General features: G+C 39.8%; 1 long non-coding RNA gene across 1 annotated transcript; it reads right to left on the bottom strand.

Annotated features, from left to right (window-relative positions):
* Positions 1-890: 890 nt before the first annotated feature.
* Positions 891-12,305, bottom strand: LOC121398245. The gene is made up of 3 exons (XR_005964202.1): positions 11,528-12,305; positions 1,912-1,980; positions 891-1,204 (listed from the first exon to the last, which is right to left on the bottom strand). It is a non-coding gene; the product is annotated as an uncharacterized LOC121398245 (long non-coding RNA).
* Positions 12,306-14,561: the final 2,256 nt, after the last annotated feature.

A 14,561-nucleotide genomic window follows, 5' to 3' on the forward strand; every position in this document is an offset into this window, starting at 1 on the left:
CTTCATACTCTGTTTACTGAGAATTCTCTAACCACCTACCACCATAGGGAACATGCGCAAGGCATGGAAACTGCCTTAGTTACTATACTGTTTGCCAAAACTGTGTGTGTAATGCCACCAACCAAATTTTAATTCCAAATGGATGTTTTGCAGGTTGAAAAATGACCCCATGACACTGCATCCAATAAGAGTACAAAAAAAACAATTATCTCATCTGCAATGTCTCCTCACGGAACTGGCTCCAGGATCCCAGTTTCAGCAAGTCCTGACACTTTTGCATGAAGAAACCGAGCATCTGTAAACTCTTGATATAAAAGGAGCTTAAACAGAAAATGAGAAAGCATAGTTCTTATTAAAGGGTAATACTTATAAAACAACACGGATGCATTCAGTGTTAGTCAAGCACTGTAAATTATAATACTGCCTGTACAACTACATACATTTTTATTCAATTTATGTATACAAATATGTATGGAACTCTTTCTAGTCCATATATGAGCATTGGGACCTGTCATTAAGATCTGGCAGTACCCAGTCTGATCTAAGGGCCCCCTTAGCTGATGACAAAGATACCGAGATATAAAAATAAACTTTCACCAAGAATATCTAACCTATAGCCTACAATACATCTCATCCTATCTGACTGACTGAAAGTTATATATCATCATATAAGCTGCCAGAAGATGACATACGTAGTAACATAGTAAATTAGGTTGAAAAAAGACCTTTAAGTTCAACCTTTTAACTCTAATTTAACCTGCCTAACTACTAGGTGATCCAGAGGAAGGAAAAAAAAAAACATTACTCTTATCAGCCTGTACAACTGATTCAGGGACATAATCCCACATCTTCACAGCTATCGAAGTAAAAAAACCCTTCCGAAAATTTAATTGGAGTGTGTAATTGGAACCACTTTGAAGGAATATATTTGTGTGGGCAAGCATCTCTATAGCCGGACAACTCTAGATTCAGTCCCCGTATTGCATACGCAGTGATAGCATTAGGTAGGTTTTAACTGCAACAAAGCATACTCTACTCCTCCGCTCCTCGGGACCCATCTGTGTATCCTCTAGACGATTCCATAGGAAAGACACTTCCCGCAGATCTGATTTTTAGCAAAGTCCTCCCCGAGCGGTTCCTCCTCGCTGCTGTTCAACCTGGGATGCTCATTTGCTTCCTCCACGCAGTCGCCGGTAAACTACTCCTTTAACAGTAGCAAAAGATGTCTTTAGTGAGCTTAGACAACTCAGTTCATGAGAATTCAATAAGAATTTACTTATTTTCATGAGGTTGTGCACAACAAAATGTCACTAGTATAGAATCTGTTTATACAATCTGTTTCAATCTAGGGATGTCCCAGAGTGGCAGAGGGGTTAAAAGATAAAGAGTCATCCAAAAATAAACAACAAGGTGGATACAGGACAGGAGAGGGGGTGAGGTGCAAATATATATATTAGAATATTATTGATATTTCTATCTCTACAAATATATAGAGTGAGGCAGAGAGTTATTAGCAATGGAGAGGTGAGTGTAGGGGTAACTCAGCAGAATGAGAAGGGAAAGGGTAATAGAGGACAGTGAATAAAATGAGGCCATGGATAGCTGGGCGATTCAATGGAGCAGCAGGGCAAGGATCTGTAGGGGGTTAATGTGCTTTGTGGCAAATGCACTGGGAGAATGGTTGTAGACAAAACCCACAGGCAACCTGTACCTATAAGATTCAATAATGAATGTAGCTACACACAGGTTCATTATAGTCTCTATAACTCACACACAGGGTGTGTCAGATCTTAAACACAGTTGCCCTTACACACATTAACACTAACAATTAATTTTACACACAGACATAGATACACACACAGACACACACACAGGTCCACTGGCTTTCACACACGACTCGCACATCTTTACCCTGGGAAAGAAGCTGCTTCATCGGAAGGAGTTAAGGAGCAGAAAGCTTCTCACAGAAGGAACTGTTAACTAAAAAAGGGAAAAAATAACAAATAAAAAAATGTTAAAACTGTTTGCATATACAGGTGTAAGCCACCAATAAAAAAAGAAACCTTTAACTATGCAAGAACATATAGCTACTACATTCTTGGTAGTTAGAGCCTTTGCTTGCAAGCATGTAGCAGTTATGTGATTGGAAGGCAAAGTGTTAAAGGACAAGTTTTTCAACTCACCTCATGGCAGCAGCAGCACCCGTTTATACCCCCAGGGCACATGGCAGAATAAACACACTGTACTAACTAATTAAAATTAATACCTAATACTTCAGGGCCCATGGCAAAATAAGTGCAATTCCCTGACTATTACCTAATACATTACTTCCAGAAAATCTGCTGGAATACTCAGCCCAACTCATAGCCAATAACCCCAGGGCACAAAGTGGAATAAACACACTGCCCAATTCATACCTTATACCCCCAGGCATGTGACAGGATACAATGACCAAACAAGGGCAGACAGACAGACGGAGAAGCAGGACTGTTTAACAGTGACAGAACTGCCAATCAGTGGGCACAGCTGCCATTCAGTAGGGAGATCCAAAATAGAATAGACTTTATAAGAAGTGATATACAGAGAATAAAACTTACCTTCTCCTAATGGAAGAAATACATAGAAGCTCATACAGGAATATGGTGGGGTCCCACATCGCAATAGTCATGGTCAGCCATGTCCCTCACTTACTGCACAATAATACTCACACAACAGGTCCGGACTGAGAATTAAAAAAGGCCCTGGCATTTCAGGTACATAGAGGCCCAATCAGCCCACACAGAGGCCCAAACAGGCCCCACCAGCCCACTAAATGCTGAATTTCTATGGGACCTTATAGTAGCCCCTCTGGCATTTGCCAGAACCCACAGATTGCCAGTCCGGACACACACAAACACACACACCGTATGCTCCCAAAATCACATCCAAACAGAAACAAGTGGATTCAGTCCACACTGCCATTTTCTGACTCTTCTCTCTCCCAGCATCATGTGACCAGGGTGTGGGACACAGACTCTGGATGAAATGAAACAAAGTTGCAAGTGTGAGGCTGCAGCTGCCATGGAGATGGTATCAGGAGAGAGGCACCGAATTTGCACTTGTTCTGATCTTCATCTTCCAAATACTTTTTTTCAGTTCAGTTGTTTTCAGATTGTATGGATTTGGAGGTTCACTCCTGGTACTACAAACATTTAATTATTAACCTTTTAAGAGCTAGCAGAAATTCCCATTTCATTTGCACTCAGTGCCAGGCATTTTTTAGAACATTTTTTGTTCTTTCACTTTAGGGGCATTTCTTTCGGGGGTTTAGTTCACCTAGGAAAACTATACATTGATTTTTTTCAGGAGAAATAAAGATTGGGAAATTAAATACTTTATAGATAATTAATCTGATAAATAGAAAAGTAATTTAAAAATCAAATTATTGCGACATATGTGGATAAAGGAAAATATGTTGCATTATGGCGAATGAATACACAAATAATATATAATAAAAATTTACTTTAGAGAAATGAAATTGATTGAAAAGTAGATCATTTACTCCATAGTATAGATTGGTATGAAATAAATATTGAACATACATGTTGTTTTTATGTATATGAATAATTTTTTAATTGAGAGTGTATAGCTTTAAGAAGTGTAAGAGCATGTACACACAACTCCCTATAATACACAAAAGCCATGAATATCCTGTAAATTATATCCTTATAAACAGTGAGTTCTGATGTCATCAGTTATAAACGGTGAGTTCTGATGTCATTTCTGTCACATGACTGACTGAAACTTGTGTATTATAATAAATAAAGTACCCCCAGTTGCAAAATATGAGGATATTAGAAGTTACCTCGGAGTTCCATGACCTGTATAAAAACATATTTTATATGGTCATGAAACTCCTCGGTAACTTTATTCACTATATAAAGCTAGGCCGTTTTATATGACACATTCATGCACTGAGGAAGTGACTAGGGTTGCCACCTTTTTTAAATTTTTTTACCGGCGGCTGGGGGGCGGGGACAGAAAGGGGCGGGCCGTGACGTCAAAAGGGACGGGCCGTGACGTCAAAAGGGGTGGGGCCGCACCGCGGACGCTTGAAGAAGTGAAGAAAAGGTAAGTTCCAGGGGATTGGGGGCAGGCCGAGGGCTTCTTTAATTGTATTACAAATTTACCGGCAGCTACATTGCCGGTAAATTTGTAATACCGGCCCCCGGCCTTGGCAGGTATTTTACCGGCTAGGCCGGTAAAATACCGGCCAGGTGGCAACCCTAGAAGTGACCCATATGGTTACGAAACGCGTTGGCAGTTTTGTAGACACTGAACATGTAGCGCTTTATGAACTTTTAATTTGATGAAATAAAGAAATGTTTTAAAGAAATTAAGTGAGAGTCTGCAGTAGATTCTGGGTAGAGAGTACTGATTTTATTCAGGAGAAATGAGCTTTCTAATTGTGCCTGAGTGATTGTGTATTTCCACTTCTGGGTAACCGTGTCTTTCTACTTCAAACTAGTACTGAGTCGCAATACTTTCCTGAAATTGTCGGTTTTGATGAAATAGCTGAAAATCGCCTCAAAGCTTCAATATTCTAGCACCACATCTCCCACATGGCATTAGGTACCAAGACAAAATATCCTAAATATGAATACCAGGGGTCCAATGCCCATTGTGCATAGGATTACCAAAGTAATGAAGTTAAGACATACAAATTGTCCCAGCAACATTTGGTAGTCCACTGAATAGTTTGATGCCCATTGTGCATAGAATGACCTGGTTTAGAGACCCCAAAATGAAATCAGCACATAAAAAATTATCCTGGATGTCACTCCAGCTACTAAATAATCAACACATTTAAAACATTTCCACATTTAAATTTACATTATGACCCTCTGGCTGCTGTGATATAAGCACTTCTGTGGTACAGAGGGACAGAATTTTTCTGGCCTACACAGTGGAGGGCTGATAATGGAAGCCAGTGTTGAACATGCCCCCTTTAAACCACACATGAGATCTGTGTTGATAGGGCTGCTGCTAGGCTTATCTATGGCCATATGATTAAAAAAAACGTTTGTTTTACAAATATCTTGAAGTGAGGCAGCATGGTGGCTCAGTAGTAAACACTGCACAATTTCTCTGTTGGGTTCCTGAGTTTGATACTTTGGAGTTTGTGTGTTCTCCATGTGTCTGTTGAAGGATGAATGTGCCAAGCAGGAGGGTTGAGAGCTACGGGAAAAAAAAGAAAAGCATGCCCTGTGTCTGGATTGATTTTTAAACCCTTGCTCTTATCCTCCATATTGTAATTATTTACTCCGGTACTTCATTTGACTATTGACATATTACTTTAAGCCTCCAAGAAAGATTTTCCACTGGTCCACAGTGAGAAATGAGCAACCAGGGAGAGCAGGACATAGGGCCAGGCCCGGATTTGTGGAAAGGCCACTAAGGCCTGGGCCTAGGGTGGCAGGATTTTAGGGGGCGGCATGCTGCACAACCACACCCACATTGGTTCAAAAATACTGGGGATGTGCTGCAAATACAATAATCTTTTTTAAAATTTCTGTACGCCAATCCCCATTGCATCGGTCTTGATGATGAAAATTTGCATGAATAAAGGGAAGAGGATAGGGGCAACGAATAGCAGTGGGCCTAGGGGCGACCGCTATGTAAATCCAGCCCTACATAGGGCTCTTTCTTGGTGAATGCTCCCGTGGCACGACAGAGAAAGTGCCAGAGAATTGGGGCTATGCCCAGGCTAGCATGAACCATCATGGGGTGCACTGAGAAAAGAGCAACAGGGAGAGCAGGACTAAGGGCTCTGGGTTTGTCCTTGGTGGATGCTCAGGTCAGATTAAGCCCCAGAGGGTTGGGTCCTATGCCCAGGCTAGCAGGCTGTGATCACACAGTCAGGGTTGTGCGAAAACCTGTGGAATAGACCACCATAGGGCAAGCTGAGAATAGAGAAAGCAGGGAAAGCAGGGCAAAAAGGACCCTGGGCTCTTCCTTGGTGGATTTTACATGTGATGTCAAACGGGCCACAGTTTAGGGGACTTAATATGCTTAATGTTTAATAAAGCTGTGACCTCTGGTCCACAAGTTGTGCTGTTCAAGCTGTTATTCAATTAGTAAGATTCATTTGTTACATGAAAATATTTGTGTTGCCATAACAACAGTGAGCGGCATTGAATATTTAGGGCTCATTTCTGTTCTATCACCCAATAAACCCCCATGGCTAATTCTTCTTTCTGCTCCTGGCACACAAACAGGCTAATGTACACTTTCAGTGCCACGTGCAATTTTTCGGGCCACAACCAAGAAACACATTCTCCCCATATTTTAAGGTGGCCCTGCTATAAGCTTCACTAAGGTTTATTTATAACAATGGAAAATCAGCAAGTAATGCCTTCTATGGGCAGGGCATTGCTCTGGAGTCTCTTCACCAGCAAGGGCAGAGAGCAAACTTGCCACTTACCAAAAACGTTTTAAAAAAAACTTTAACTTTTAGCATTACATTACCCTTTATTATAAAATTATAGTTTTTAGGATGTTTACCTAATCTATGCCTATAGTTTATAACCATGAAACCAGGCCATTATTGGGAAAGAGAGAGAGTAGCGATAAAAAGTGTCCGTGTATGGCTAGCTTAAGCTTTTGGTTCTCACCGGTACTAATTGGAATGAACTGAACTATCGTTGCCAAGCTTGATTATCAGTGGGGAAACAGTTAATGAAGACTTTCTTTTAATAGACTCGATTCAGTGAGTTTAATTAGTTTTGTTGATACAGGAGGGATCATTTAAACAAAGGTTCAGGAACTAATAGTATTAATGCCAGGGAACCTAAATAACTTTAATTTTGTGATTCTTTTATGTTTGGCATGATAACAAGCGTCTGTTGAATTACTATTATGATGCTATTTTTCAAAAGTAAATCATGTCAGCAAGTAAACTATACCCTGAAACGTTGACATTTATGGTAGAAAATATTTTAATAGTAGTGTTTTTTTTTTGATGTTACTGTTCCTTTAAGCTTAGCTTCTAAACAGCTGCAGTTTAACTACTGCAAGACCACACTGAGCATATGAGTGTCACTTTGAAGGCACGAATCATTACTCTTACAGCTATTCTAAACGTAAGGCTGGTGTAGTAAGGCATTTCTATCTATATTTATTTTAAGGTGTAGTTCTCATTTAAAAGGGATGCTCATCTTTGAGATAACTTTTATTATGTAGAGAGTGATATTCTGAGACAATTTGCAATTGGTTTTCATTTTTTATTATTGAAGGTTTTTGAGTTATTTAGCTTTTTATTCAGCAGCGGTTCAATTTGCATCTTACGCAATCTGGTAACTAGGGTCCAAATTACCCTAGCAACCGTGCATTGATTTGAATAAGAGACTGGAATATTAATAGGAGAGGGTCTGAATAGAAGGATCAGTAACGAAAAGTAACAATAACAATACATTTGTAGCCTTACAAAGCATTTGTTTTTTCGAAAGCTGCAAAGAGTCAGAAGAAAAAGGCAAATAACTATAAAACTATAAAGAATAAATAATGAAAACCAGTTGAAAAGATGCTTAGAGTTGGCTGTTCTATAGCATAATAAAAGTTACCTTAAAGGCGAACCACCCCTTTAACATCTACCCATTGATTTTTATAGAGACTGAGAGGACCAACACAAAACTTTCAACTTGCTTTTCTTAGCTCATGGCGGCTTTTAATCTTGGTTTTTAGCCCTCAGACTGAAACCAAGGTTCAGCAGACTTCTACTTCAACTAATGCTATTATGCAGAGAGGCACAGGATCCTCTATACTATGACCAGAGGTAAACAAGTTAGGGACCACTGTGTGGGGTTTACCTTGACGTGGTATGGTGGTTTATCAACTTTATGATCACAACTTTGTAACTAAAAAAACCCTGTCTTTGTGAACACATGCATTTGCATATCTAGTGAATTATTTAGACAGGGGCCCAGGGAATGTGCACTGACCAATTTGGATATGTCGGTAGCACTTCTATACATTTTTAACTTAGCAATATGAGTGCTCCCACAACCCCCCCTTTTTATTGGCCTTTAATCTAACCAAAATTGCTTAAACCTAAAAAATGTTGCTTGTTTGAAGCATTTTTAAAAGCAAGATGGTAAGAAGGTAACACAAATTGTGTTCAAAAGTTTTAGATAGGGAATATAGACATGTGAAGACTATTGATAATACAAACATGCATAAAACATCTCCATGAGCATGGACATTTGTTAGTTTATGGAGTAGAGCATGCTGTATGTGTGCTGGGCTTAATACCTAAATACCTCAGTGGCTGCCAATAATATATATTCTTGCGCAGAGCGTTTAGCACACAGTTCCTTAACTTCTCTTGCTCCTGAAAACTTTCAGTATCTGTCACAGAAATGCACATTTTACGAAACGAATTAGAATACAGTAAAAAGTGGTAAACCAATACTGATATTGTAAATAATTTCCTTAAAATAACCTGCATCACAACCCACAGGGGCACTAAACTTCCTCTCCAATTCTTCAGCCCGGACTCTCAAGTCCTTCTCCTCAGTTGGGGGTTTGAGACTCCAAAGATAATTATTTAGGGAGTTAAATTGCTACGTATTTGTGGGGCTGGAAGTTGGAAAATTAGCAGTTAGACCAATTGACTTAGAAGACTTCTTGTTAAAGATATAATAAGGATGATGAAAAGTAATGATATATAAACTATTATTGTGCGTGCGTGCGCGCGTGCGTATATATATATATATATTATTTTAGTTTACCAGGTAGGACTCCAGGTGAGTAAATATTGTTTGTTCACATACCATTTGTGTCCACAAATATATCCACACAGGCAAACAACATTGTTTTAGGAACCAGGAGAGGAGAGTACTATATATAAATCAGTATCTGCCTGGCTGTTAAAGAATTACATTTACAAATAACACTTTAATTAATGTATGTTAAAATGTTGCTTAGAATTACATTTTCTTTCACTGCACTGTACAGAAAAAAAGGTTTTGAGTGATACACCCCTTTAACTATACTTCACTTTATATTCATGCTTTTAAAAACACTGGGAAAGCCTTGTAGTGCTATATAATTAAATATAATCCAATACAATACAATTTAAAATTGACTTTTAAAGCACAGTATAGACATCTTGTGGACTGATTAGTGAAGTACAAGACATTAAATAAGCTAAACTGTAAGAAATTTAAAACATTCACAATGTCATATTGAAGCCCTTTTTACGGTTATTACATAATTATCTACATAGTGATCCCAGGGGAAATTACATCATTGAGTAAATGTTTATCATATATAAAGTGAATTAATTTTTTAATCTATATTGATAAATATATCACTATAGGTTTTCATAGCGTGAGTTCTATCTTAGATAAATATACATTGTGTGTGTGTGTGTGTGTTCTGAATTACAGAAATTCCGTCTCCCATAGACTGCATTATAATCTAACAAATTACAATTTAAAAAAAAATATTATTTTCTCTGTAATAATAAAACAGTTCATTGTACTTGATCCAAACTAAGATATAAGTAATCCTTATTGGAAGCAAAACCAGCCTATAGTGTTTATTTAATATTTACATGATTTTCTAGAAGACGTAAGGCATGAAGATCCAAATTACAGAAAGATCCGTTATCCGAAAACCCCAGGTCCTAAGCATTCAGGTTAACAGGTCCCATACCTATATATATATATATATATATATATATATATATATATATATATATATATATATATATATATATATATATATATACAGGGCCGCCATCAGGGGGGGACAGGGGGGACTGTTGTCCCGGGCCCGGATGTTTTGGGGAGTTAAGGGGGGCCCGGCCGTGCTGCACTTACTTGCACAGCCGTTCCCCTGCATCCAAGCTCCGAATGACTTCTTCTTGTGTTCTGATTCGGCAGTGAAATGTAAGTCCCGGTAAAGCCACATGCTGATTGGTTGGGAGAAGTTTGAACCTCCCCTCAACTTTATCCAATCACCATGCGCCTTTACCGGGACTAACATTTCACTGGCGAATCAGAGCACAAGAAACTGAAGATACCGGCATCTGAATTCCCTGGCTAAGGTACGTGCAGTTTTTTTTTTCTTTTAACTTGTGGGAGCCCTGACCAATTGTTTTTTGTGTGTGGGGGCCCTTTGCTGTTTTTTTTTTTTTTAAAGATGTGTGGGGGCCCTGGCTAATAGTTTTTTTTTTTTAAATGTGTGGGGGCCCTTTGCTATTTTTTTTTTTAAGATGTGTGGGGGCCCTGGCTAATTGCTTTTTTTTTTAAATGTGTGGGGGCCCTTTGCTATTTTTTTTTTTTTAAGATGTGTGGGGTCCCTGGCTATTAGTTTTTTTTTAAAAAAAAAATGTGTGAGGGCCCTGGCTAATTGTTTTTTTTTTTTAAGATGTGTGGGGTCCCTGGCTAATTGATTTTTTTTTTAAATGTGTGGGGGCCCTTTGCTATTTTTTTATTTTTTTAAGATGTGTGGGGACCCTGGCTAATAGTTTTTTTTAAAAAATGTGTGGGGGCCCTGGATAATTGTTTTTTTTTAAATGTGTGGGGGCCCTTTGCTATTTTTTTTTTTTTAAGATGTGTGGGGGCCCTGGCTAATTGGGTTTTTTTTGGAAAAAAAATGTGTGGGGGCCGTGGCTAATTGTGTTTTATTTTTAAATGTGTAGGGGCCCTTTGCTATTTTTTTTTCAAGATGTGTGGGGGCCCTGGCTAATTGTTTTTTTAAAAAAAAATGTGTGGGGGCCCTGGCTAATTGTTTTTTATTTTTTAAAGATGCGTGGGGGCCCTGGCTAATTGATTTTTTTTTTTAAATGTGTGGGGGCCCTTTGCTATTTTTTTTATTTTTTTAAGATGTGTGGGGACCCTGGCTAATAGTTTTTTTTAAAAAATGTGTGGGGGCCCTGGATAATTGTTTTTTTTTAAATGTGTGGGGGCCCTTTGCTATTTTTTTTTTTTAAGATGTGTGGGGGCCCTGGCTAATTGGGTTTTTTTTGGAAAAAAAATGTGTGGGGGCCGTGGCTAATTGTGTTTTTTTTTTAAATGCGTAGGGGCCCTTTGCTATTTTTTTTTCAAGATGTGTGGGGGCCCTGGCTAATTGTTTTTTTTAAAAAAAATGTGTGGGGGCCCTGGCTAATTGTTTTTTATTTTTTAAAGATGCGTGGGGGCCCTGGCTAATTGTTTTTTTTTTTTTTTATGTGTGGGGCCCTGGCCACCAATGTTTTTTTTCTTTAACCACCACCTGACCACCAAAACTTGTAGGAGGGGTCTGGGCACCAAAGTTATTTTTTTAACTTGTAGGGGGGCACTTCATGTTTTAATGCCTGTGTCTTGTGTGGCCTTCATACTGAGGGAGGGGTGGCGAGGGGGGGCCCCAGAAAATTTTGTTGTGCGGGGCCCCGTGATTTCTGATGGCAGCCCTGTATATATATATATATATATATATATATATATATAGTGTGTGTGTGCTTTGAATGTATGTTACAATTGAGCGTCTTTAGCGAACTTACCATGTATCAGAACCTTTGCTGCATCCTGAGCCTACTTTGGCTCAACTTTCAGGTTTATGATTCCAGAGTGTTTAAGGTAAGGAACATGGGCCAGGATCAGACATGTTATCAAGCTGTGATACAGTGGATGCCAATGAAGTCAGAGCCTGAGAAAGGAGAAATAAGCATATTTAAACAGTATGCCTAAACTAAAGGGCTCAGCGTTGTCCCCCAGCCGCAAAGTTCTCTCTCTGTACTCCCCCCTCCCTTCCCCGGAGCTCACGCACATTGGTACCTTTTCTGTGCATTAGCGTGACCGGGTTCAGGGAGGAAGTGCAGGGAGAGAGGAGTTCAGGGAGCAGATCTGGGCCAGCACAGCAGGGCCCCATATCACCCCCGGGCCCCCAGCTGCAAATTTTCTCTCTGCACTCCCCTTCCCTGGATTGCGTGCGCACGCACGAGTGTACCTCTTCTGTGAGTCAGCACGACCGGGTTCATGGAAGGAGTGCAGAGAGAAGGAGTTCAGGGAGCGGTTCTGGGTCGTCGGGCCCAAAAGAGGCAGGGCCCACCGGGTTTTTTCCCAGTGTCCCGCTGGCCCAGTCCGATCCTGAAAGGAATAGTTAAAATGTAGGATAGAGAAAAATGTGGTGGATTTTCAGAAAAAATATTCCTTTATACATTGCTAAAGAGTTAGTTTTTTTTCTATAAACTGTTTTACCATAAACGGGATACAGATTGTATCTAACAGTATCTAAAGGTCAGGTACCGTCATTGACATGAGGTGTAAGCTCACATTTGTTATTTCTTGCATCAATCTCTTGCAGCCCCAGTGGGCTCACTAGTCCCATGCTAGCCCCATGAAGACCAAGTCCAACACTGGAAGAGCTAGTCTCTTTCTTATAAATGGACTTTAAGCTCCTAAATGCCCTCATCAAAGTTATAACAAACTCTAGAATCATTAACCAAAGTTTGGATGGCAGACTGCACAGATGCTCTGCTATCACATTACACTGAGGTAAAAAGAAAATTGTGTTCCAAAAGGCATGGGAAGCAGCCGTTCTGGTGAGATATCTAGTTATAGAGCTGTCAATGTTATCAAAGGTATATGTGTTAATGACACAGTAAGAATAAGCTTGCTGAAGACTATCTGTGGATTGAAGTTCCTGCCTTCTCTCACTTGCCACTGTAGGTATCCCTTTTAAATGTCAGGAACTGATGCCAGAAACTGACTGCGGGATGAATGTAAGCAGCCTCTTATACTTCAGTGTGGCCTCCCCACGCCTTCAGCAAGATTCACCTATGAAATGGGACAGGGGCTGCAATGTCTGTGCTGTCGCTCTGTTTAATACAGACTACAGAAACATCAAATGACTCTTAAAACTTCATTTTCCAAGCAGAGCAACATCACAACACCTTTCTTTACTCAGCTAATGTTTTTTTCCGCCAGTAGAACATAATGATTAGCAGGTGGTGCTGTTGTTACCAAATTCCCCAATAAAGTATTAGGGCTCTTACTGCCAAGCGTTTTTACCTGCGCTCCCCTGCGTTCCGTTTTTCTGCGTTCAGCCGCAGGAATAGATGCATTACATTTTTTACAATGGAGCTGTACTCACACAGGCGCGTGTAGGCGCCAAACGCAGGAAAAATGCAGCATGTTGCGTCTCAACCTGCGTTCGGCGCCTACACGCGCCTGTGTGAGTACAGCCCCATTGTAAAAAATGTAATGCGTCTATTCCTGCGCTCCCCTGCGGCTGAACGCAGAAAAACAGAACGCAGGGGAGCGCAGGTAAAAACACTCGGCAGTAAGAGCCCTTAGAAGTGTTTAATTGTATAAAATGACTAATATATTGGAAATGAAAAGGAAAAAATCAATGAATGGAAATGGCAAACGTGCTTGGAAATGCCCTCTCAGAAATTTTATGCAAAAAATATATGATCTCAAAATGAAACTGGGCAGGGAGTCTGGAAATGTACATGAATTGCAGGGTTGCCAGTTTGGCAGTTTTCCAGCCAAATTAGGCTACTCATTTATAGCCCAGGCAGGTTTTGAAAGTACAAACTAGCCAAGGTATGGATTTGGGCTACTTTTGGGGCCTTTGGCTGGTTTATACTTTGGAAATCAGCCAACATTTTTTCTTGTCCTAATGTACCAAGCCTGCATCTCCCAATGCATGTTGGGTAATGAAGTTTTTGTTTAACAATTTGCCAATGGCCAAGTTTAATGTAAGTTAAATGTAAAGGCTACAATACCAGCATGCAATGGGACTGACTTGTGTAGAAGTCGGGTGTTACCACATTTTGTGATCTGTACCTTAGTCTCCCATCACCCTTAAGCATTCTTGCGTTTTCTGATGACTTTCCTCAATTTTGGGTCAAAAATCTCCTGGCCACCATAATGTATAGAGATTATCCTGTTTTACCAATATTTACTGAAATATTCGCAATGGGCGAATCTGTCCCATTTTGCTTCCTGGAAAAGTCATTTTTTTTGTTTTGTTTTTACTTTTTCAATGAGCCTATTGTTCTATTTTTGGGATACTTTTGAAGTGTCTCTTGGCTAGTTGTGGGCTGGTTTTGTAGCTGACTTTGGCTGTTTTTTAAAATTAGACCTAACAACCCTGATGTGTGAATTAACAGTTGTGTAATTTATGGTGAATTAGTAACACCAGTCTTATCAGGTGATTTCCCAGTGAGACACCGGCCAGGAACCTACGCACAGACAACCTCCCTACAGCCTGCTAACAAACCAGTCATAACAAAGGGTGAACGAATAGGTTATAGTCACTCTAATTATCTATTCTACAAAGAAGTTTACCACCTTTTCTGAAAAATACTGGCTTTCATATATACACAACTAAGTGCCTTGTTTGCTGTAAGTGTCAGAGTTTGCCCACAGTGAAGCCTCATTTCACGCCTCGCAGAGTCCCAGCAAAATAATATTACCGCAGAAAACACCACCACTGATAGTTGCAAAGACAGGAAAAAAATTAGATGAGAAAACGTAATAAAAGAGCGGGCGGGAGAGTAGTCTGACTTGGGTTATGAGGTGCGCACC

The sequence above is a fragment of the Xenopus laevis genome, chromosome 1S, assembly GCF_017654675.1.
Source record: "Xenopus laevis strain J_2021 chromosome 1S, Xenopus_laevis_v10.1, whole genome shotgun sequence".
Lineage (NCBI taxonomy): Eukaryota > Metazoa > Chordata > Amphibia > Anura > Pipidae > Xenopus > Xenopus laevis.